At 35.9% G+C, this 26,529-nt stretch overlaps 1 protein-coding gene across 2 annotated transcripts in view; it reads right to left on the bottom strand.

Annotated features, from left to right (window-relative positions):
* The window catches only part of SPOCK1 (SPARC (osteonectin), cwcv and kazal like domains proteoglycan 1), a gene marked incomplete at its 3' end in the record, with an annotated part of 528,644 nt that overhangs the window by 424,537 nt on the left and 77,578 nt on the right, over positions 1-26,529 (bottom strand). The window lies entirely within an intron of this gene.

The following is a 26,529-nucleotide window of genomic DNA, read 5'->3' as shown; positions in this document are numbered from 1 at the left end:
TTTTTTGATAGACTAAAACAGCTAAATATTTACCATAATTTAGATAATGCCAAGTCGTGAGTTGAATTGTAGCTGACAATGCTGGGAGAACAATGAAACAGAAGATGTGGTTTGCATCCTGTAATAGCAATAACAAGCCACAAAAATAGGATGGCTTACATACCACATCTTCAAGAACTTCTAGTTCAAACTTCTATTCCAATGACAGGACATCATTAAGATTGTTTAACTAGAAGAAGACTGGGAAGCACAAAATATTTTGAGAATATGGCATCACTAACAATAACTGAGAATAAAACAGAAATATACAATACCAAATGAACTTACTAGTGTAAGTTCTTCATCTATTATAGAGGAGAAAATGCAGAATGACTTGATTACTCTTCAACGTGTAAGTTCTGTTTATGTATTTGGTGTGTTTCCTGAGAAAATAAGTATCCTATAGTGAATATCTTATTAGAAAGAAAGGCATGCTTCTGTTCAACCTGAAAGATTGAAGGAATGCTTTAAAAGTTTTTATTTTTCTCTTTCCAATTTTTTTTCAAGAAGAGCTTTTGCTTTATTTTGCAACTTACAGCTCACTTTTAGTGATAAGCCCTTCTCTCTCTGACAGCAAATCTACTGTCTTCATGACTTAGTCAAACCAACTTGAGATTTCTCCTGAATGATTTATCCTCCCTTAACAGAAGGCAACCATCCTTATCAGGGTAACCTGGAAATGCACAATTGAAATAATTTGTATTTGGATCTCACCAAGTGAGCTATGATTACATCAGGTTATCTTTAATGCTTCCTGCAGCACTTCGAGATTAAACAATAAACCTGTGCAAATCAAATGGGAAAGAAGCTTTATCTTACAAAGCAATTCTATTACTTTAGCAACAGAATTCATAAGAAATATACTGCTAAACCTGAGCTACGTAAATCCCAGCCTTCCTGATCCTTCCTGGAAACAATTCAGGCTTTGAAACTTCACTCTGTGTCCTCAAAAAGCCTCAAATCAGAATTTGATATGAATAGTCAGCAATCCAAATTCACTACTATTCCCCATCTCCACAAGTCCCTAACTATCATCAGGGACTGTCTTAGCCAGAAAATTCTATGCAAAATCACTCTGCAATGAAAAATGAACATTGTTCGCCATAACGCAAAAGACTAATATCCACTGAAGACATGCAGAAATTTGACAAAAATAAAACAAATATTAGGACTGGGAGAAAAACCACCAATCAAGACTGAGTGAATTTTGTGGACATCTAGACCTGACTGACATAATACTGATCTACACAGTAGGTATTCATCTGAAACATAACCAGAAAATGAACAAAAGCTGGCTTGGATAATAACTTGTGTATACAAATCTTCTCTCTGCTCTTCTGAATCCTGCATATTCAAAAGGACACTTATCCTAGTGTTTATTTGAACTCAAGTCCACTTTGGTTGAACCAAATCCGTAATAAAATAACTCTCAGCTATGGAAATGGTTGTTCATGTAACTATGGGTACAACGCTCCTTCAGACCTTGGTCAAACAAGTGAAGCTCAGGAAAACAAGCAGAAGGACCCCTTTGTACACTACCCTATTTCCACCCTATCTGAATCTTCCTCATGTTCAGCTGAATATCTAAGCAGGATGTGGATGTAAAAGTAATTGGGATGGAATGTTGTGAGTAGGAAGAGAAGCAATGAGAGCTGAGGCAAACTGCCCTTACAAGTTGATGAATGCTCCTATTTTATTCTATGTTAAGACATTTAAGCTATGTAAGTTAAGGACTTCATCTAGTTCTAAGCAGCACAAAAGATGAAATTACAATGGATTTTTTTATGGAAAACAACTCACAGGTATATGAAAAAATCTCTATAAAAATCAAACTCCTGGAAATGGATATATTTAGCCTCCCAAAACGAAAGAATGAAAGCAGTCAAAATGTTATTTTTTTTTAAGATGTAGAAGTTACCAAACACAAAAAAGTAAAGTTTTATTCCTTTGTTTTTATCTCCAGAAATTAAATTTTAGTCTACTTTTAACTAAGCATAAGCTGGATAACTTTTTAAAGATATTGTTCTTACACTGCAATTTCTTGCATCAAGTGGGTCATTGGATGAATATATTAGAAGTTTCATGTAGAAATCCAATAATATTTCATTGTTAGCTGTGGAATTCCACCCCCCACACTTATTGTGAAATAATACATTATTGTACAGAGCACATATCAAACATATACCTCACTACCTTGATTTTCTTAATGCATGATCTCTTGATCTTCTGCTGATATTTAAAAGAATAGATAAACAGTATTTCAGTATTGCCAAGAAATAAGATGTTTATAAATCTAATTCTCGTGTTACTTTGAATGCTGATTTAACATTCAATGGCCCACATTAAAAGTTGTCCTGGCAAAAGTTTCAAGTTTTTAATTATCCTCACTGCTACAAAGTGGCAATTTTTATTCAGGAGTCAAAAGTCAAAACTCTCCTGAAATCAATACCTGCTATTCACTTAATTAAATAAAAACCAAAGTCCACATTCCTGTACCTAATCCAATATTGAATATATCGCCTCTCTATTTGTATATAATCACAACTATCTGAAATAGTGCTTGTGAACAGGTCAACTCTCATTGTAGCCACATGAGGACCATTAAGCATATTTATTCAGAAATAAACCTTACAAATTGATAGGTCCTCCTTATGAAATAAAAGGAGACTCAAATACATTTGAGAATGTCTCATCATGTCACTTTGTAGAGTGCTTAGGAGTGCTGATGTGGATACTTTCAAAGTGTGTTAGCTAAAGTGTCAGATGATAGGAGACCATTCCATTAACATTTGCAACAAAGTATATTATTGATGTTTTGTGATGGGCAGGCTAATGGATTCAGCATAAATCTTTCTCAATAGTTAATAATACCAACCTGGCTAATTGTTAAGACTGATGATTTCAATATAATTGAATGGAAAGAATGTAGTTAAGCATTTAAGACTTCAATAACCTTCCAGGAAAAAAAAATCAATATTTCTTTTAAACTAGCCTCCTGGGCCTAAAGTTTTACAAGCACATCGATAAAACTGAAAGCATTGTACTGCCCAGCTCTGCATATTTGTTCCTTTGCACAGATCATTTACAGAATGAAAAAGAAAAGTTGCTGGGGTATCTTTATAAAACTCTTCAAACCCAGTCAGAATCAATACTTCCCTCGGGAACAGACTGTTAGATATTGTAACTGCTAGTTTGCATATGTATAACTGTCAGCATATGACTAAATATGTGTATCCTATGGTAAATATCAATGTCATCTTTACTAAAAAACTCAAAAGATGTTTAATCCAAATAGTTTACTGTACTTTTAAAATTCCTGTCTGATAGAAGACAATAATAATAATAATAATAATAATAATAATAATAATAATAATAATAATAATAATAATAGTCTTCTATCAGACAGGAATTTTAAAAGTACAGTAAACTATCAGAGTTTACTGTACTTTTAAAATTCCTGTCTGATAGAAAGACTATGCCCTGTGCAGGTGTGTTTTACTCACAAATACTGTATCACTGCTTTGTCCATTCCCATATGAAAGTGCGGGTGAAATAAAAGAAGCCTTCTGAGTGGAGATAAAAGGATTTCTATTTCTAAAAATGTGAGGATTATGGTATTATTCATGTGAATATTCAAATGAATACGGCAGAGATTGACAAGTCATCAGAAAACCCATTTTGCTTTGATTGCCATTTCTAGCTTTATTAGTCTGAAGGCTTCAGTTCTTGGTCACTGGAACTGGGCAGTTCACAAGATAGAGAACTCAAATCTTTTGAAGTAGTTTATTTGCAAAATGAGGGGAAAAAATACAAGTTCATACTAATTAAAACTACTGATGTATTCAATTATGTTACATTTAAATTACTTTTGGTTAATAAACTGGAAAAAATGGAAAATTAATAAAGCTATGTATACAAATTAATTGCCCAACAGTCTTCCAACCAGAATTCCCCGCAATATTGTTTAAATATAAAAATAAGACTATTGCATAATTAAGATGGGGTGGATATTGTTTCCACGTTGTATTATGCAATATTTATTTCCACTGTCCTCCTGCTAATTTTCAAAATAATCTATACATCTATAAAGATCTGAGTGTTTCAGAATAAAATTAATATGAGAAACAGCTTTTGTCCAAAAGAAAGATTCAAGAGTATAAAAACTCTTCATATAAATCAAAGTGATATGTTGAGCATTAAATCTAAAGAATCAGCTAAACCCATGAATCTCTTCCTACAAAGAAGGTTAAATAATCAGCAAGTGTAAAATAAGATCTATTAAATTAACTCAGTTTAAATTTATATAAATATCAAATTATATTTTCATTTATTTAAATTATAAGACATCGGTGCCAAAACAATCTTTCCTTTATATTTACATGTTGGACACTCAATTTCTTATTCCATACTTTTCAAACATCCAATTTAATATCTTTTAACAATTTATAAATTATTATAGGATTATTATTCTGTAAATAAGAGGTGAATCTTACTATGAGAAGAGGCTTTGAAATAAGGCCAGGTGCTCAGTACCAACTCAAACTGCAAGATGAATGGCATATAAATTTATCTGATAAATAAAATAAATAAATATCTAGATGTCAAACCTCCACCTTGCACTTTTCAGTAATTGATACTTAGGTAGCAACTCAAAAACATTCTCCCCAATTATCTAATTCCATTAATTGATCCAATAACAACAGTCTATTTTGAACTAGTTCACAACTGACAAAAGTCATATAAGACAAATGCTTACAATATCTCTTCTTAGGATTACTACAGCTATTTAAAATATCACACAAATATAATGCTTGAGCTTTCCACACTGTGATGAAATACAACAACTTTTGTAGCAAACTTGGGAGGGGGAGAGCTGAATGTGTGTGAACATAAAATTATCCTGAACCATGATTTTTTTTTGAGAGTTCCTCCTCAACATCCATAGACATCAGTAAAGACTTTATTTTATTTTATTTTATTTTATTTTTATTTTATTTTTTTATATTATTTTATTTATATGCCGTGCATCTTGTACTTCAAGGTGAATCTGAATGGCCTTCAAAATAATAAATTAATACAGATATAAAAACAATTATAAATATAAAAATTACAAAACAAAACAAACTTTATTTTTATCATTAAGGATTCTTTCATGGAAAAAACAAAAATTACAGTGTCTAATAGTCCAAGCATTTTCCAGATAGTTCTACAAATAGGATCAAACTGATCACATTGCAGTTATTGGCTATTTATAACAAGCCTTCAGTTGGCTTTGGAGTGTTACTGAGACGATATTATTATTAAGATTTGTTAAGACGCGATGTCTTACCTCCTACTGTTCTCTTCATCAGAGAGCTATCCTTTTCTCTACTATAATTCTACCCTTTTTCAACAGAGACTTTCTGGCTTGACTTTCCTATCTTGTCCCTACCTATTTGCACAGTATGACTCACTTTTTCTAACATACATCTGGCATCAGTTATTGTATCTATGAAGAACATATAGTCATAGAATTATTTATCAAGATCTTGGCTTATTTTAACTACACACACACACACACACACACACACACACACACACACATAATTCTCTTCAGATTTTTATTTCATGATCAACATTGATTATCATGGAATCTAGTCAATACCAGAGAGGTTTTTATTGCCTTTATAAGCATTTCACAATTATTAAATATTTGCCTTCAAATATCTAATCTCTATTATTGTGTGACAATACTTGGGCTATCATCACATACATTCTGATGTTAGGACAAGTCAAAACTATTTTTATATTTTAAAATACAGAAAGATAAAAGAGAAAGAAATTTAGAACCCAAATGCTACCTATGCCGTACTCTTAAAAGTACTACTGTATCTCTGGCAGAACAAGGTCAATAGCAGAGTTTAAAATAGCCAGCTGAATACAATGAAGCAGGTGATATAAGGACTTGTCAGTGTAGAAAAGTTGACATTTTTTAGATCAGAAACATACCTAATTTATATTCTACTGGTGCTCCACTGAAAAGTGTGTTTATTCTATAGACCCTTCTTCCCAGAATGCTGAAAAAGAAAACGCAGAGTTCTGTTGTGGACCATTTATTTCAACTTTTTAAATGGATAAATTCTCAGCTACACCTTGATTTAGCCAACAATATTGGTGCAACTGAACTTTTGTTAGTTTGTATTCTTTTTAGCTTGAAGTTCATGAAGATGAGAAGTACCTGAAGATAAAAGGCCTACTATCTGTTTACCTGACCTTTGCTTTCTGTAGCTTACTAAGTCAAGACTAGTCCTAGCTGTAGTTTCCTTGTGACAATGATGTACTCCATGTTACTTAAAGGAAGACTGAGTAAGTCTTTCCTTAACCCAGCCAGTTGAATTAAAGGGCTTGAATTAAGATCAGGGCTTTTTTTCTCATAGAACTCTCAGAACGGAGTTCCGGCACCTTTTTTGGATGGAACCTTGTAGGGTAGGCAAGGCGGGTTGTATGACATGTGTGAGTTCCGGCACCTTTTTCTTTTACAAAAAAAACACTGATTAAGATGATCACTAAGGGAGAGACTAACCAGCCCATCTGAAAGTAAGGATCATTTAAAACCATTTCAATCAGGTTTTTAGCTATATTATATAATATATAATAGGTCTTGCTCCTCTTGAGATTAACAAGATACAGCCAAGGACAGCCTCAAATCATTATGGGTAATGTTTCCTATATACAATGTTGCCTATTTTTCTAAGAAAGGAAAAGGAAAAAGTATGCTTGCATAGGTTTAGGGATCCCTCAAGACAGAACCAGAGCATCAGTTAAACACTGATACATATCGATTTCTAGAATCATAATTAGAATGTGACTTGATACATTATAGGTACATAATTGTTTTGAAAAGTAGGAAAGATACATCAATACTACTAATCTAGCTAATGCAGATATGTAACTATTGATACCATCACTCAGGGGCTTTTGCACTGGCCTTATCGAAATAAAGTTGAGAAAATTTCACCCTCCCTTTTTAAACATAATATGGGTCATAATGAAATTCTTTTTCTTGATGCTCTCCTATTTATTGCTGTTGTTAGATTGCCTGTGAGCAATTCAAATTCACAAACTTTTTGTGCCCTTCAGAGCCCATTCAACCTTTAATCTATAATATTAAGAACCTTATAGAGATTTTAGTGTTTTAATATTACAGTATTCTGTTGATTATCTTTTATCTTAAGTGTCACTATAACTGAAATGGGTATTAATTTTTCATTGAAAGTATTTTACACTGATTTGTGACTGAAGTAAAGATTTGATTGATTGCTGAGAACAGGAATTCTCAGAGTTGAAGTCCACAGTCATAAAAAAGCCAAAGTTCCCCATCCCTGTTCTAGGTGATTGGCAATGAGACTTGGGAAAAATCCAAAGAGTTGTATTTTCAGAAACTTCAGTTTCTAACAGCCAGAACTAAAAAGAAAAAAGAAAAAGAAAAAAGATACTGAATCCTGTCCTCATTTCTCCTTGTAGAAAGTCCTTTTTGCTTATAATTGAGTATGCTTGTTTTTAGTCATCAGACCTAAAGCTGTTGACTGAATGAGCTGGTGCTTCTGAGCCAGGACAACCCTTAAATAAGACACCAGGATGCAGAGTAAATGTTGCTGAGAGAAGAGAAGATACAGATATTGGTCTATTAAGACAGAATTTTGCAACGCTATGGTAGGAATTATGTGTCAGCATGGAAAAACATCTGTGTTTAACATCTTATAGTAAGAAAACAAGCAAAACTGCTAAGTTATTTTGAATAACAACTTGCTGTGTTACCTTGCAGTCAGGTTTTATGGTTTGTATACTTATGGGCACACAAAAATATCATCAACATTTTAGCCTGAGCTATTTACTGAACCTAAGAAGCCGAGGGCTAGCCCCAATAAAAAACAACTTCAACTAAGCCTAAGTATAGCTTAAGGCTATGCAATGATCTTTAGGGAGAGAGTTTCTATTCATAAAGCTTAAAACAAATGAACATTCCTCAAAGTGTCTCACTGAGACCTAATGTTATTTCTGGCTGCCTAACAGTGTGCATATCACATCACAACACAGCCTCTTTTTGTTAAGCAAAGCAAGCAACTAATGCCCAGCCTCAATATGTTGTTAATGCAGATGCTGCATCTTGTGAATGACCTGCCTCCATGAAATGAAGTGCTTCATCAAGAGTATTGCTACAGATACACTCTTATTTTCAGCTGTATAGATCAAATGACAAGCTTAAACATGACTGCTAGATATTTTTTTCTCCTTGAAATCAGTGGGTTAGGATGCTGAGCTTGTCGATCAGAAGGTCGGCAGTTTGGAGGGTCAAATCCCGAGTGCCGCATAGCAGAGTGAGCGCCTGTTACTCGTCCCAGCTTCTGCCAACCTAGCAGTTCGAAAGCACGTAAAAATGCAAGTAGAAAAATAGGGACCACTACGGTGGGAAGGTAACAGCGTTCCGTGCGCCTTTGGCGTCTAGTCATGCCAGCCACATGACCACGGAGACATCCTCAGACAAGCGCTGGCTCTTCGGCTTTGAAACGGAGATGAGCACCATCCCCTAGAGTTGGAAACGACTAGCACATATGTGCGAGGGAACCTTTACCTTTACCTTTAATGTGAACAAATGTGGGCTGTTCTGTGAAGTGCTTAAATTGTAGCATTCCTCTACTACATTACAAATGGTTCCCTATTTCATTTTAATATCCTGCCTTTCCTTCAAGAGTTCAACACTGTTTTTACATATGGTGCTCTCTTCATACATTCCTACAACATTAAAATCAACTTTAAAAAGAATGACCAACCCCAAATCATCCCATGAGTTTCCGTGATTGAGGATGAGCTCATTGCAAGTAGGAAAGTGAATATATCTTGTAATATATAATTTAATCGTTGATTTCAAGACTATTCCCACCCTTTCCTGCTAGAATAGGAGAGGCAGGCAACTGCTAATACTACAAATGTGGCTTTTGGAAGATCCGTGTTGCATGCTGTGTAATATCAGATATATTTATCCTAAAAGTCACTTTGCACATGAAGAATACTGTATTCTGTACCTTCCCTTTTATACATAGACCTTGGAAGAGTTTTCTCCATGGTTCTGGAAGTTAATTTTCCATACTTCAAAGTTAAACAAGCAAACAAATGATGGACTTTTAGATGGTTGAATGACAACACCAAAGAATGCTCATTCAGTATGGAGTAGCATTGAATAGATTGTCATAGGATTATCTACTCAGCTCTGTGGTATCAATGACTTGGATGAGGGGGTTGAGGGACAAGTGCAATGTTTGCAGTTGACACAAAATCTAGCAAAGTCATATATACACAGGTATATGAACAGCATATTCTAAATTCTGTCTGAGAACCTTTTTTTCTAAATTCCACCACCATCCTCATCACATCCTCCTGCTTCTCCTCTCTCTCTTTCTCTCTCTCATATCTATTATCTAACCATCCATTCATTCACCCATCTCACAAACTAATCAGACAATGCACTATATACATATCTATCCTTTCAAAGAGTAATTTGTATTTATCTTATTTGACTGAAGCTGTCGTATTCCATATTCAGAAGGAATAAACCTTCATTTGTTCTTCTGGAAGGATTATTTAATAAATTCTGAATAGCAATAGCACTCTTGAAATTTTAACTCACATTTGAACAAAAACATTCTTTATTGTCACCCTATTTGCTAAATATCTGTAAGTTCAAATAGATTAAGTAAGGATTAATATTTGGTGGCATTAGCCGATGACAAAATATTTCACAAGAAGAGTCTACAGAAGTGACAGTAGCCTAAATTAATTCTGGAAAGATCATAACTCAGAGGAGCCTCCACTCTTAAAACAAGCCAATAAAAATAATTAATTACTCTTATTGTGTCCACAGTTTTAACTCTCTTTGATAACCAGTAATTGGTGGGTTCATATTCTTTTTCCTTTTTCAGTTGGCTACTTCACTTACACATACCATCTTTCATATATGCTACTTCGTATTTAATCATTTATTATGAAAAACTCCAAACAAATTTAATCAGAAGTAAATTTGAATAAGACAAATGCTACTTAGTCCAACCAATGAATTTAAATAAACAATAATTATGTCTATGAGCATAGTTAAATCAGAATATTAAACATTTAGACAGACACACATACATACTCAAAGACTCTCCTTGCTTATAGAAAAGTCAGTCCAGTCAGATATCCCAGATTACTTTTCATCTCAAAGAACATAAAAAAATGTATTCATGCCCAGAGCTCATTTTCATGCCCAATTTGTCCTTTTACAGATCGTAACCAAACTCCACGTTAACAAATAGGAGTGCTGCATTAGGAACACATTTGATCATGGAACCTCTAACTCATGTCAAAAAGAGAACTCCAGTTGACAGACTAATTATAAAATATGTCTTCAGTTTCTCCATGTATTTAATTTGTTTTTCATCTCAGAAACATGTTGGCTTATAGCCATTCTGGCAACTGAAACAATCCTTTTCTTTCATTTTTTTAATTACTACTGAAAAATCTGAATTTTTAATTCATATAGAATAAAATTATGTCAAATGCTTTGAATATCAAAATGACACTACAGAATAACTTGTTTCACATTAAGTGATACCAGTGACCACATATTCTAATCTTAAATTTAACTTTGATAATAAAATTAGTTTAATTTTATATATGAGTAAAATATATAAATCTGGAAGTAAATGAAAAGGTTTCCAAGTTAAGAAAAGAGTTTATTTTGTACAATGTATTGTACATCCTTTAGGTTAGAATTCTTGTTTTAATTACTCATTTCATGGCTACAGTAATCTGTTCAATATTGAAAATTATAGGATTAAAAAAGTTAAGTCACTGCAGGTACAATATTTGTAATATTTTTTTATATTCTTACATACCAAATTTACATACATTTTTGCAACTGCTTTCACAAAATTATGCCAAAATAGACTAATAATTAAGAATAGAGAAAATCTGTCTCTATGTCCCTAGTCTATATTTTTCAAGAGTAACAGGATCAAATCCTCTAACTTTCCACCTTGAGCTTCAATCTAATAGACACTCTTGAGATATTCCATAATTCCATATTAAATGGAATTATTTTTTTGTTGTAAAACACAGACAATATAGAAAACAGAGAAGTGTTGTTGGAGATACAATATGGGGACTGGGAATAGTTAAAAATTCTATTATAGGCAGTTAAATTCTTATGAATACTATTTAAAGTTCATTAACTAGAAAAATGATGGCATGAAATCTACACTAGAAGCAGTCTTTGGGGAGAAATGGATGTAAAAAAAAGTTATATTAAATGGAACAAGCAATTTCAAGACATTTGGCAATTAAATTTTTGTCTGTATTACCTTAAAGAAACTTCTACTGACCTTCATGTAAATTACCTCTTAATATTTTTCTCATTTCCCAAAAGGCATGAAGAACTTCCTATCTTAAAACTTAAAGAAACTGCTTCAACTCAGTTTCAATAGTATAAAGCAATTAATAAGTATCATATATTAGCTTATAGAAAGCACAGATATGATTCATTGACATAAGTAGTCTTACATTCTAACTTTAAGAAACAATACAAATAGCACTAAAAATGCAACTTCAATTGACAGTTAGAACAATTAACCAGTGGAACAACCTGCCTCCAAAAGCGGTAAATGCTCCAACACTGGAAGTTTTTAAGAAGAGACTGGAAGGCCATTTGTCTGAAATGGTGTAGAGTTTCCTGCCTGAGCAGGGGGTTGGGCTAGATGACCTCCAAGGTCCCTTACAACAACAACAACAACAACAACAATTTTCCCTAAAAGAATTGTGCTTCCTATAAGTTGCCAAAATATAAAGATATAAAGGAGAAATTGATTCTTTCCTCTTTTCTCTATTTTTTTTTGTTTTATATCCCTTATGGTTTTGTTTAGTTTCTTTTCTGCAATTGTTTCTATTGCTCCTGCCTAAGGAGGGGAAAAAATGCAAGGCAAAATGACAATAATGATCCAAACAATCAAAGTAAACAGAAAAGTCTGGGTCTAGTCAGATGACATTGACCTGTAGTATACTAACCCTGCAGAAACTTTAGAAGATAAACTGTCCTTCAAATAACCAAGCAAAATGTCACAGAGGGCTTTACAGATAGTAACACAAACTATAAATTACATTCAAAAGCCTACAAGTAATCACTACAAGTAATCATAGTCAAGACTATGGTCTTCCTAGTTGCAATGTATGGCAGTGGAAGCTGGACCATAAGAAAGGCTGAGCGCTAAAGAATTGAGGCCTTTGAGCTATGGTGCTGGAGAAGACTCCTGCGAGTCCCTTGGACTGCAAGGCGATCAAACCGGTCAGTCCTAGAGGAGATCAACCCTGACTGCTCTTTAGAAGGCCAGATCCTGAAGCTAAAACTCAAATACTTTGGCCACCTAATGAGAAGGAAGGACTCACTGGAAAAGAGCCTAATGCTGGGAAAGATTGAGGGCAATAGAAGAAGGGGACGACAGAGAATGAGGTGGCTGGATGGAGTCACTGAAGCAGTAGGCGTGAGCTTAAATGGACTCCAGAAGATGGTAGAGGACAGGAAGGCCTGGAGGAACATTGTCCATAGGGTCGCGATGGGTTGGACACGACTTCACAGCTAACAACAACAATCACTGCAACTCACAAAGCACAGGAGTTACATTGGCATGACATGGCATGCTGCATTCTGGACCAGCTGCATTTACGGTAAATGGTTTTCAAGAGCAGCCCATATTGAGCACACTACAAGAATCCATATATGTCTTTGCCAGCAGATGTCATCTTCCTGTTCTTACAATGAACAGAAATTGGCATTCGTGACAATAATAAAGTTTCATCAATTTGTTATAATGTCAGTAGCAGACCCTATGAGAACAACCTTCGTTCAGGAGCAGATAGCATGCCCACTCCAACTGCTCTCTTGCTGCCTCCTGTACTTTGAAATCCACAAACAAACTCACCACCATCCATCTTCTCTTTGCTTTTGTTTCTGCTAAGCAGCAACGCTCAGATGAGCTCCATCACAAATCATTCCCAGACTCTTCTTTTTCCTGGCACCTCTCCTTGCAGAACAACCTATGCCTTGAATCTCCATGTCAAATATAATAAAAAGAAACTTCACTCTTTTCCTATCCTCTTGTTGGTTTGTTACAGCTTTACATATTCACAGAACATTTCATTATATTCATAAGATTAAAATTTAACAAACCCAGTTCTTGGAAATTTTTGTTTTTCTTCAGTTTCCCATTACTTTTTAAAATCCAGAAAAAAATTAAAGTCAACTGCAAAATTATCTAGCCTTCTCCAAGAAGGGGCTCAAGAACTGAAATCAACATTGCAAATCACTGAGTCCTGTGAGACAAGCATTGCTCATACACACAATGTTAAATCACACGATGTTAAATATGCAATGATGTAGATTAGATAGGGGCATAATTGACTATGTTGGGTGGCTCTCTTTTTACTTTCTGTATCAAGGGATGTTCCCGGGTTTCAGGAAATGTAAAACAGCAGCCCCCAACCTTTTGGGCACCAGGGACTGGTTCCATGGAGAAAGGTTTTTACATTGACTGGAGGGGGCGTGGTTTTGTATGCTACCTTCACCCCATGGATGGGCCTTTGCTTGTTTGTAGATAACCAGATTGGTATTTTCAAACACTGTTGTTCTTTAATTTTTGTCCATGCTAGCAGTAATGTATTCCTAATATAATGTCTTTGAAAGTTAACTAAGTATCTCACTCTTCCCTTATCATAAAAATTCATGCAATTCCAATTGAAGATTGTGACCCTCCAAAGTCAACAATCTTACATTCCTCAGATTAATCCATTCTTTCACCCATGTGAATACTGATGCTTGATAATTTAGCTTCCAATCCAGAAGGCCAAAGCCTCCTCTATTTTTGGCATCTTGTAAATGTAAAAATGTTATAAAGTTACTTCTGAACTAGTATCCACAAGGTATTCTACAGCTGCATGGTTCATGAGTGAATACCTGCCAAATACTTTGTTTTGAAGCTTTCCATTTTAGCTTATTGGCAGCCATCTGGCTTCTTACATTTGGCTTTATGACCTTCATTTTGTTCCTGATGAGCTCTTCCCTGCTAATATCACCAAGCTATGTACAATACCAATTCAAAATCCTCCCCTGAGTGTTTATTGGCAAGCCTTTGTGAAATGGGGACCAAAAATGTCCTGTTCCTATCCAAGAACTAGTTTGAAAATTTCCTCTTCTTTCACAACCATGTGTGCAACCATGAAGGCACTATAGGCTATAGTTTGCAGGAGCACAGTTACCTCTGCCATAATCTTCTTTCTTAAGTTAGAACTTGGGCCACATGAGAAGATGCTTACGCTTCTACCCAATCACCTGTAAACTGAAACAAGTGTGAAAAATAATTAGAGAGTGCTCTTTCACTGTCATAGACATCATATAGAGAAGTAGGTCTTCTTGTATGAATGATATTAAACTGTCTCCTTCATAACTGAAAGTCTTTGTCATGTCCTCTTTTAAAACCTGGATACCTTTTTTTAAGTCACAAAAAACCTTAATATGTATCCCCAGATTCTTTGATCACAGAACTCTTAATTTGTTTCCATATCAACAGCTTGTTACCATAGTAAACTTGGCTAACTGTCAGGACCCACCCCAATCCACGTCTTAGGAAAACAAAAACTCTTGGAGTCAGTTCTAGTCCAAAAGGAATCTTTACTAGGACATGCTTGGTTGTGGGAATACAAGAGAGGACTTAGTATTGTTTTACAAATTGAAATTTTATAAAGGGTACCTGGTTCAACCCCCCTTCCCTCAACCCCATTTGGTCAGCCCCCATCCTTCGTGTCATTCCTTTCGTGGGGAAAAAAAGGAACTTTGAATCTTTATGGTTATTGCCTTCTTCCTCTCCAGAAATAAAAGAAGACACAACCCTCCCTTTTGTTCCCCCCAGTTCAAAAGGTTCCCTTGGCCTTTGAAATAACCTAAGGCAGGCTGAATCCACATATGCTCCTCCTTCCTCGGGAGATGGCAGAATCCATAGGGGGGGGGGATAATATTTTAAACATACATTTATGAATGTGATATAAATGGATTCTGACAGAATTAGCCAGGTACAGTTTATTAGTATTTGTACCTAAATTGTTCAACAGTTGCATTATGTTCTACATTTGTCTTGATGTTCTACCATTTCCTAAAATCTTTAATGGTTCTTCCATTTTTATCTTGTTTGTGATATCAAATGTAAATTAAAGCCAGAAGTTTATTTAAATGTTAAAAGGATTTTCTACTAGTAATAAAATACACTGGTCACAGGGATTCTCAAGCACCCAATTTTTCAGAAATGTAGAATGAAATCTATATCTCCCAGGCAGAAACATTCATTCAAGAACAGATGGCTGTTGTTCTGTACTTTGTCAGCTGTACTAGCCCTTCTCCACTCCAATATCCACAAATTCACTGCTGTCCATCTTTCCTCAGCAATTTTTCACAGCAAGTAGCATTAAGCTACAGAACAAAATACCTCAAAACACTACCCCCCTCCAGGGAAATCCAGCAAACACAATCCTTTTACAAATATATAGTTCATGTGTACACTCCGGTTAGATATCCTATCTTCATTTAGAATATAATAATGAATCAGATTTAAATCAATTGGTGAAAACATTTTTAGAAGTTAGCACATTTTTAGATCAGTAAACTACTTCTTCATCATAAAATTATTCAATATAAATTATGCATTTTTAACATAATGTGCTATAAAATCCATTCTTACTAGGAATAATGTATCATGTTACCCAACAACAAACCATTTCTGTCCTCACTATCTTAAGCAAATATCCTATATGGTAAAACAATATGTTACATATCTCCTATAATATTTTTTTTCCTTTTGTCTTTGAATTTGAATGAGAAAATTAACTGTCATTAGGAAACTTATTCACTAAAACTGTTCATTTTATTAATCTCCGTCAAGATATGTATTTTTCCCAACAAGCCAATCCAATTTGGTAGCAAGCAATGCAGTTAATATAAAATTTCTGTTTGAACAACCCCATCTAAAGTATATATTGATATATTTGGTAAAATAGGGCATATTAAGCATTTTTTTAAAAAAGAAATAGGTAAAAGGGGAAGCATGGCTATAATGTTCAATTTTTAAATATAAAATAGGGAAGGGTCACAATAAAACATGCAAACTCCACTCACAATTCCTCTTAACATGCCATGGTTGAAAAGACTATCGCATTCTTTTCTTCTGGAACTTATGAAATTATGCACAGAAAGATTTATGTGCTTGTTGTATCAGAGTTACAGCCAAGTTGATTAGCTGGGATTAATTGGAGTTATTCATCTATAACATGACTGTGCACACAAAATGCACACTATTTTTCCCCACTTGCTTACCCCAATGTAACTTGCTCCCCAGTAGAGCTAGGGGACACATTTGGAATGTTAAGAACAGAATGCTAGCTGCCACCTCATCCATCCTTTTCTCTCCACCAAAAAAAAAAGAAAGAAAAAAACCCACCAATACTTACTTTTATCCTTTGTCTAGGTCAGGTGAGCCCATTTTTAACCTAAGAACTAAAGACATGCCATTTTGGTTTGGGAAGAAAACTTACGAGACCCTTTCCAAACTCAGTGTTATTCTTAAAAATAAAAATCATACTGGAGGTTGAAGCATAGCTTTCCTGCATGTCAGCTTCCCCACTTTTTAAATTCAATCTAAGAGCTCAGGTGGCATATTATTACCCTGGATACCATGTTGAGTACCTGAGGGTTAAATATTCAGTTATCAGAATATGTTTGATTGAGAGATAAATTCAAAAATTCAGAAATGAAAAAGACACAGAATACGAACTAGCATTTTACTTCTCTCCTGGCAGGTCAAAAGGTTTGAAATCAGGGCAAAAATAATACATGTAATTATAGCTGAGAACAGGGTACAGGAAAAGATACTGAAAGAAGGAAGAACAACAGATTTAATTTTATAATATTGTGCAATAAAAAGGGCAGAATAATGCCATGCAATTAATATAGTAAAAAGTAAAATCTGCAACTGCTTTAGAAATATTATCTGAATTTCAAAAATGCAGTTTAATCTAGTGGTTAAGGCACTAGGTTAGAAAGCAGGAGACCACAAGTCCCACCTTTAGCTATGAAAGCCAGTTGGGTGATTTCAGGCTAGTAACTCTCTCTTAGCCCAATCCTCCTCACAAGATTATTGTTGTAGTAGGGAAAATAATAGGAGGAAGATGTGTTGGATATGTTTGCCGCCTTGAGTTATGTATAAAAAAACAATAGAGTTAGGATGTAAAATAAATAAATAAAAATAGCACATAATAGGTTTAACACATTGTTTTTTCTCCACTTATGAATGTCAGGTAAAAATTTACAATATCTTTTAAGTGTAATGTCATTCTACATTATACTAAAAGCTGCTGGTAAAGGAAAAGCAAAGATGGTCAAAAGCGAATGGAGCTGATTACAAATACTTAGAATATGGTTCTTCTTTTCCAAAGCATTTTAGCTAGATTTATCAGATTGTTATAGTGATATTTCAAGCTTCATCTACACAGAGTACAAAAGACTCTTAGTACCCTCCACAATTATAGGTTTACAGTCTCTAAATCACTCTAAGCCAGGGGTCTTCAAACTTGGCCCTTTTATGACTTGTGGACTTCAACTCCCAGAATTCCTCATCCAGTGTGCCTGGCTGAGGAATTCTGGGAGTTGAAGTCCACAAGTCATAAAAGGGCCAAGTTTGAAGACTCCCTGCTCTAAGCTGTCTGCTACATATTAGGATCCTCTAGTGATGTGCTATCTATTTGTCCTTCCATTGGTGTAACTGTCTGAAGACGTGTATAGGGCAAAACAGAGGTTTTAAACTCAACTTTTTGAAAAATGTTTATGTCACAGGAGGACAGAATAACCCTTTGTCTTCAAGGCTGCATAATGGCTTTCTAGGTTTGGCTGCTGAGTTGCAAATGGATTTTAATTTGTTTATGAGTACTGGGATACAAGCCTGATCAATACTGGATAGAACTCACAAGTATGATGCAGTAAATCTGAATAAATGTCAATGAAGCCAAGAAAATATTCTGGATCAGCAAAAATAAAATATGAACAGGCACAAATCTTTAGTGGTATAAAAAATAAAAGGCCCCAAATATTGTCATTTTTAAAAAGTCAATGAAACTACACTGACTTCAGAATAAGATGTGGTTGTGGATGTGGTTTTGTTAAACATTATGAAATCTTTTCTTAAGAATTACACCATACTTTCTGTTTTTCTCCAACAAACATGCAGCTAAAATTTGTCAATATGATCAGAAGGATTGCATGAGGTCCTGTTTTATTATATCAGTGGTTCCCTTGGTACAGGGGTCCCAACCTATGGTCTGCGGCCCACTGCCAGGCTGTGGCCTACTGGCCACTGGACCGCAGGACAGGCTGGCCAGTGTGTGCACTCATCCCCACTCATGCTAGAGTTTTCAGGCCCATTTGCACCTGCGCATAGGGCTAGCAGCAGCGGTGGCTAGTGCCTGCTTGCATGCACAAATGGGGCTGCTGACATGCACAGGTTGCACAGCCCATTTATGCATGTGCGCATGCTAGCAGAAGTAGCAGTTAGTGCCTGCGCCCCTGTGCAAATGGGCCGCTAGTGCTGTGTGACTTGTGCAGCCTGTTTGCGCATTTGTGCAATGCTATCAGAGGAAGCGGCTAGCACCTGCATGCTTATGTGCATGGGGCTGCTAGCACTATGCAGGTTGCACGGCCTGTTTGGGCATGAGGGTAGGGCTAGCAGAGGCAGCAGCGCAAATCAGGCCACTAGCCCCATGCGGGTTGCGTGGCCCATCCACACATGCATGTGGCACTAGCAGAGGAGGCGGCTAGCACCTGCACGCATACACAAACAGGACTGCTAGAGCTGTGCAGATGCGCGTGGCCCTGTTCACATGCACATGCACACGCACACAAATTTTCCAGCTGCTCCCTTTCCTTCCGGGCCACCAGCATGAAAAGGTTGGTGACCTCTGCCTTACTATATAATACAAGCAGTTCTCTATGCTGGACTATGGTCTGTTGCACTTGCCCTTCAGAACAGGATATTCCTCAAGATTTGATGACACCCTGTTGGCCTTTTCATATTTAAGTTGAGCAGCCACAGAAATCTCTCTCTCTTTTCCTTTCTCTCTCCCCTTCTCCTCTGAGGTGTCAATTTTCTTGGTTACACAGAAGAAGACAATTTCCTCTTCTTCATAAATCACACAAGGTCATGTTTGCATCTCATTTTAGACTTTATTTCCATACATCCTTTGCCATATCAAACTGCACAAATATAAAAACTGAAGTCCATGAACATGTTAGCTATAAGAAAAAGCAGTTTGGGGAGCCACTAGCCATACTTTTATTGTGCAGTCACGCTTTCATTCACTACATTCACTATCTAATATTTATAACATTCTTGTGTTTCTTTCTGCTTCTTTTATGTAAATAAATTGTGAAGTAGAAAAAAGATACAAGTGCTCTAAGAATTTTTATTGCTAGCAGTAGGAGCTCTCCATCTGAAAATACACTGGGGGGAAAATAACCTTCTTTGTTGATGCTGAATCATTACTTTCTTTTTGTAATAAATACATGGGATATTTCATTCACAATCTAGTGATAGTTATATAATTAATTTTACATTGGTAATATAACTAAGCATATACACTGTCATTCATGCAATTTAAATAGTTTTTTCTACATCAATTCATGCAGCTTTCTAAAGAACATTATAGATGTGCTGATTAAATATGACATGAAACTTTTATACATTCATTCCAAATGATATTCCCATAAGCTGTGCCTATTGCTTCCATCAATCCTACAGAAATTTAAATTCTAGCATGCGTAGTTGTAGGAAACCATTTATATTGCTTCTACTATTTTATTATTCATTTGTTTAATCCATATCAAGAAAGCTTGTAACACAGAAATAACAGAATATACTTAACATAAAGAATTCTGAACATAGCAATCTACAGAATATTGGTTTCTGGAAATTAAGCTGGTCGCCTTGGTTTCTACTTTTAAAGTGGCATCAATTTTAATACAGTTGTCATATTTTTCCCAAGTGAGAAAAGCCTTTAACTATTTAAAAAAATCCTTATGTTGTCAGTGGGATCAGCTGTTTCTTCCTCAGCATGGAATCCAATAGCTGGGGGCCACCACGGAGAATAATCTATATCTAACACCCACCTAGCTGAGCAAATGAATCAAATGGGCAAGCATAACAAATGTGTGATTCAATCAATTTAAAAGCATAGATGATACATCAGAGTCTAACAAAAATTATGAAAAATCAGAAGATATTAAAACAGAAAATATATTAAAAGTTTATAGGAATCTTAAAAGAAGGGGTAGAAACATTAGGGGTAGGGGAATATAAAACATTAATATGTCGGAGACTATATCATAATTACAGAGCTTTCTAATATGGCAAACCCAGTATGACACAGGTTATCTATCTAATGAATTTTTTTAAAAAACAAGTTTTATTGGTTTTTCAGTTAAAATCTTCATATTTAGAAAGCATCATGGTGACTGGGTAATCAGAGATTCAGTAACAGAGTTTTCAGTACATAATTCAGGTTACATTATCAAAACATCCTTCTCAATTTCCCTTAACATTTCATACAACCAGTTTAAACTAATAAATTTCTAGAAATAGTATGGTCAGTGAAAAAAATTGTCAATTCAATTTCATTGAGATATATCTATGTCCTGTTATTAAATTTTACCTAATTTTGATTTTTATTATATTATTCAAATTTAGCTTTTAACATCCCAAATAATATTCACAACCCAAATTTCCCTTATTTCATTATAGCAAAAAACTATAGCATCTAACATGTACACAGTGGCTGGGTAGCTATGTTCTACCTAATAAATATTGTCTGTTTCACATCCTAATGCATCACACATTACTGACAGGACCACAGCCTATGTTTATCAATCTACAACTATTTATACACAACCAGATTCTGTTTTAATTTTTAGCTAATTCTTAATTCTTAAATAGAATAATCAAACATCTTTTAACATAAAATGTGCAATCTATAAACCAAATTTCTATTATGTCAATGCACAAATTATGTCTAAAATAAGCCTAATAGATACATAAACACATTCTAGTTCTATCTCATAAACATTTTCTATTTTAGATCCTGATAGATCACTGATGGAAGGGACACGGTGGCTCAGTGGATTAGGATGCTGAGCTTGTCGATCAGAAGGTCGGCAGTTTGGTGGGTCGAATCCCAAGTGCCGGGTAACAGAGTGAGTGCCTGTTACTCGCCCCAGCTTCTGCCAACCTAGTAGTTTGAAAGCACGTAAAAATGCAAGTAGAAAAATAGGGACCACTACGGTGGGAAGGTAACAGTGTTCCATGCGCCTTTGGCATCTAGTCATGCCGGTCACATGACCATGGAGACGTCCTTGGACAAGTGCTGGCTCTTTGGCTTTGAAACAGAGATGAGCATCGGCCCCTAGAGTTGGAAACGACTAACATGCATGTGCAGGGGAACCTTTAGATCACTGATTACTAAAAGGATAGCCTTTAATGGTTCTCTAAGAACTCACTTTTTAAATCTAACTCTGGCTTTCTTTTTTTTGCCAATCAGGTTTCCAGACCAAGGCCTTTAAATTGCCAGATAGGTCTCCCTTTGCTCCAATACATATTATCTGAATCGAAGGAGGCCATCTAACCATCAGTGATTCACAAAAACCAAACCATTTGTAATCATTATGTTGTTGCCTTGTTAGTTCTAGTCTCTGTATTTGCTCTAAAAATTTATCTTCGGTATGGTCTGGATTCGTCTTCCATCTGGGTTCATCTGTTTTAAGTAGAGAGTCTTATCCAGTTTTGTAATTAGTGCTTGGCTATCCAGGCTTTCAGGAAACTGTCTTTGTTGATCTTCCACGTCCTCTATGTTAGCATCACTATCTTGCACATAGTATACTTCTAAAGTTATAGGCTCTTTTGATGGAGTCAAAAGTTGAGTATTAAGTTTTCCCATCGTTTGTTGTTGGTCCTTAAGGTTATTTGCCATAGTGATAGTTCCTTGTACTTTTAGAGTTGTCAGTTCTTTGGATAGAGTCAAATATCTTGTTGTACCTTGTGTTCCTCAGTCTCAGTAGTAATTCGTTCCAGTTTTGTTATATTCTGAGTTGTAAATTCTTTAGTTGAAGTCTGGGTTACAGCTTGTAAATTGGAGTTGGCACCTAAATTTTCCAGCCTGGAGATAAACATCTCAGGAACTTTATGGATTATTTCTAATATGAGCTTATAGTCAAGCGAGGTTTGTGCCTGATCAGTCTCCATTTTGAAGTAGTGGTAAATAGTCCTTAGTGGAGGCGAAGTTTTAAACAAAAGTCAGTAAATGTTCACCTCCACAAGCCTTGAGTTCACCTCCAGCTGTTTCAGGTTTTTATCTTTACCTCATAATGTCAAGGGCAGTTCCACAATAAACAGGTTTATTTGCCAAAAAGGCCACAAGATGTCCTCAGCATACTTAAAATCTTTTTCAGACATAGTAAATTTATCAGTTTTGAGTACTTTTAAGTAACTTTTAAGTACTTCTTTTCTCTCTTTTCTCCCTTTTTTAAATCAAATAGACAGAATAGCCAGTTTCTGTAAGGATAGGAGTTTTGGGTCACAAAAAATAGAAAGGGAGAAAGTCGAATTAAATAGTATTATTCTGTTCAAGGTTTTCTTTTTTCTCCTGGCATGATCAAAGGCTGCCCTTAAGGAGGTTGGGAGGAAAAAAAAAGCTCCCTTCCCTCTCTCCTCACTGGGGAAAGCAAATTCAAGGACCATTTGGCAGGAAAAAGTAGACAATTAGGAAAGGAAGAAGGCAATTCTCACCCAGTTTTCAAGTGTTTTCAAGTGCTTTGTAATTTTGGCTTCGGCAGGATACGGCTGAAACGATGGGCCATGGGAGTGGCCAATCCTTTCTTTGTCGGTTTGGAGAGTTGCTCCAAGCTGACGGGAGGGCTGCCGCCCTTCTACCATCGACTGGAGAAACCTCTCCCTCGCTCATCACTCCTCCAGGGCAACTTTTGACCCCTTTACAGGGGTCCCCCGATGAAGAAATCCAGACGATGTGGGGAGCATTCCCTCACGTATCTGGCTGTGCCAAAAACCAGAACCGGAAGCCCTATCTGATGAATTTTGAGTGTTGCTGCATTGAACCTATTACCCCCCGTAGATAGGGCCCGCAACTTGGGGGTCCTTCTAGATTCACAGCTCTCTTTGGAAGAACATATTGGAGCTGTGACTAGGGGGGCCTTTGCCCAGGTTCGCCTGGTGCGCCAGTTGCGGCCCTATATAGACCGGGATGCCTTGCGCACAGTCACTCATGCGCTCGTGACCTCTCGTCTAGACTACTGTAATGCTCTCTACATGGGGCTGCCCTTGAGGTCCACCCGGAGACTCCAGCTGGTGCAGAATGCAGCCGCGCGAGTCGTCTTGGGAGTTTCCCGATACTCCCATGTTATACCTCTGCTCCGCGAGCTGCATTGGCTACCGGTTGCTCTCCGGGTGAGGTTCAAGGTGTTAGTTATGACGTACAAAGCCCTTCATGGCATGGGTCCGGATTACCTACGGCAACACCTGCGACCGGCGTCAACTTCCCTCCGTCCAGTGCGCTCCCACAGAGAGGGCCTCCTCAGGGTGCCGCCGATCAAAGAATGCTGATTGGTGACCCCCAGGGGGAGAGCGTTCTCTGTGGGCGCGCCAGACCTTTGGAACAGCTTACCGGTTGAGCTCCGGACGGCCCCCGACCTTCGCTCCTTCCGGCGCGATCTTAAAACATTCTTTTTCGAACAAGCTGGCCTGGTCTGACGGGATGGGGTTGGGTTTTTAAAATTAGTTTTTAACTTAATATGTATTGATTTTATGGGCATGATGTTTAATGGTTTTTAATGGTTTTTTAATTTTTGTATCTGATTTTTATTGTGTATTGCCCTGTTCACCGCCCTGAGTCCTTCGGGAGAAGGGCGGTATAGAAATCAAATTATTAAATTAAATTAAATTAAATTAAAAACCTGTCAACACTATATGTTGTAAAAAGGGTGATATCTGTAAACAAGAGAGAGTGTTATTTTCTTGTGTGGCCTGGGTATTTATCCATTAATAGTAACATGTGACTAGTGGGGATGTCTCTGTAGAAAAGGCACTGGAGAAGCACCTGCTCTGTTATTTCTGTATTTCTAGAGTCACAGGTGCATTATTCCTCCAGATAAGGAATTTTCTTTTATTGGCTGTCAAGGAGAGTTCAGGGGATCATGTCAGAGTAAAGATCCTTGAGTATTTAGTTATGTATGCCATAGGTGATATATCTGTTGGATTCACTAGTAATAAAATTTGGGGTCTTGGCTGGATGCAACTGCAACCCTGTGTCTGTTTCATGTTTATTAATTCTTACAAGAATAAAATAGACACAGTAATTCTAGTGGTTCAAAATGTCAATATGCAATAGAAGGTTTGAATCATGGCAGCAAAAAAAATAGCGTTTTTGGAGAAGAAGCACATCTCAGCAGCATTTTTACCATTTTGCATGAAAGAATGCTGCTTTGAAAGAAAAACTGGCAAATTCGCCTTGGTTCTGAAATCAACTGAGTTAAGTCTAAACCTGGAGAACAATGAGTTATCTTGTTTTGCTGTCCCTACCATTACTAATTACCCTACAGACAAGTATAGGAACAGAAGAATTAATCAAAATTGTCCAGGTGGTTTCTTGGATTACAGAATGAACAGATGACTGAAAATTTAAATATTTATTTTTTTTTCATTTTTCTCTTCATTAATCTTTTATTACATTCTGATTTTTCAGTAAGTGGTTGGTTTTTGCAGTTTGATGTTTCTTTGAGTAGTTTTTGTTTAGTTACTCCAAAGTTTAAAATTCATCCAGGATTGCTTAAAATTTGAAAAATAAAAAGAGGCTAAGGGGCAACATTGTATTCACAATGTGAACTACCTCCAAATATTCCAAATTTGATAGCCATTGTAACCACTTGAATTTATTATATTGATGAGTTTACAGGCACACACCTTCAAATCAGTGTTGAATCCCACTGTCTTTCCCCCCAAATAAGCCCTAGCATGACTTTTCTAAAGACTTATCTCTTTGAACAAGCTGGCCTGGCCTGATGGGATGGGGCTGGGTTTTATTATTTTTAATGTGTTTTAACTTATTGTAAGAGCTGTGGGCATTTGTTTAATCTCTTTTAATTTTTGTATTTTGTCTTTTAATATGTACTGCCCTGTTCACTGCCTTGAGTCCTTCAGGAGAAGGGTGGTATACAAATAAAATTAATAATAATAATAATAATAATTTTCAGGATGCTCATAAGCCCCACCCCAAAAATAAGCTCCAGTTAAGATCATTAGCTAGACAGATGCATTTAGTACCATATTTCTACAAAAATATGACCTAACTGGAAAATAAGCCTTAATGTGTCTTTTGGAGCAAAAATTAATAGACGATCCAATCTTATTTTTGATGAAACACGGTATGTAGTCAAGTCCATGCAGATGTCCACCAGACTTGTACAAAGTAAATGTAAGAGAAGGCCATTCCTGTATCAACTATGCAAATAACTTCAGATAAGAAGTGTTTATGTGAAAAATCAAACATTTGAGCAATCAAGCATATGAACCAGGAAACTTCATAGGACATTATCTCTGGCGTAAGAAGGGCTTTTCATAGCTAAATATATATATAAACTGAAGTAGTGTTTAATGTTAATTTTTAACAGGAATCAGAAAGTAAAAAAGGCATGAAACAATAAAAAGGAGCTAGAGTGAGGGAGCAATCAGCAAGAATAAAAAAAATAGCAAAAAATTGAACTTCACTCTGAAGCTTTTTCATCTTCTCAGCAAAAAGTATGTCTGAAAAATGTGCAGCAGTAATAAAGATACAAATTCATAACTTAAGCATTAAGATCAAAGATACTGCATTTTTCCGCTATGGATAGGTTCTATTTTGCAATAATGAAATTCATTTCATTATCATTCTTTTCTTTTAAAAATATAATATCAACAGATGGATTGTTTCCCTAGGAGAGTCATGACAGCTCAGATATCACCTAAATTAACAAGGGCCATATCAGATGTTTGGGAACCAGGACAATTTAATGATAAGTAGGCTACTGGAACAAACCATACATGGACAGGGCAAGACAACATGGAGTTGATGGAATGCTACTACAACAGCAACCTAATGAGAAACATATGATGGAACTATGGATGGACAGAAGACCTGCATCGACACTGGTTAGAAACAGTTACCCGGTGCTTCAACATAGTGAAGGGAAGCTGCTCTCATAACTTAAGGTAGACCAACTACACATTATATGTTATATTCAAGAAGACCCTGAAGAACAACTAGATATGCAGCCAACACCAGAAACTAGAACAACAC

The sequence above is a fragment of the Vipera berus genome, assembly GCF_964194415.1.
Source record: "Vipera berus genome assembly, chromosome: 2".
NCBI lineage: Eukaryota > Metazoa > Chordata > Lepidosauria > Squamata > Viperidae > Vipera > Vipera berus.
The sequence above is the reverse complement of the archived record's forward strand: the minus strand, read 5'-3'. Positions and strand labels throughout refer to the sequence as shown.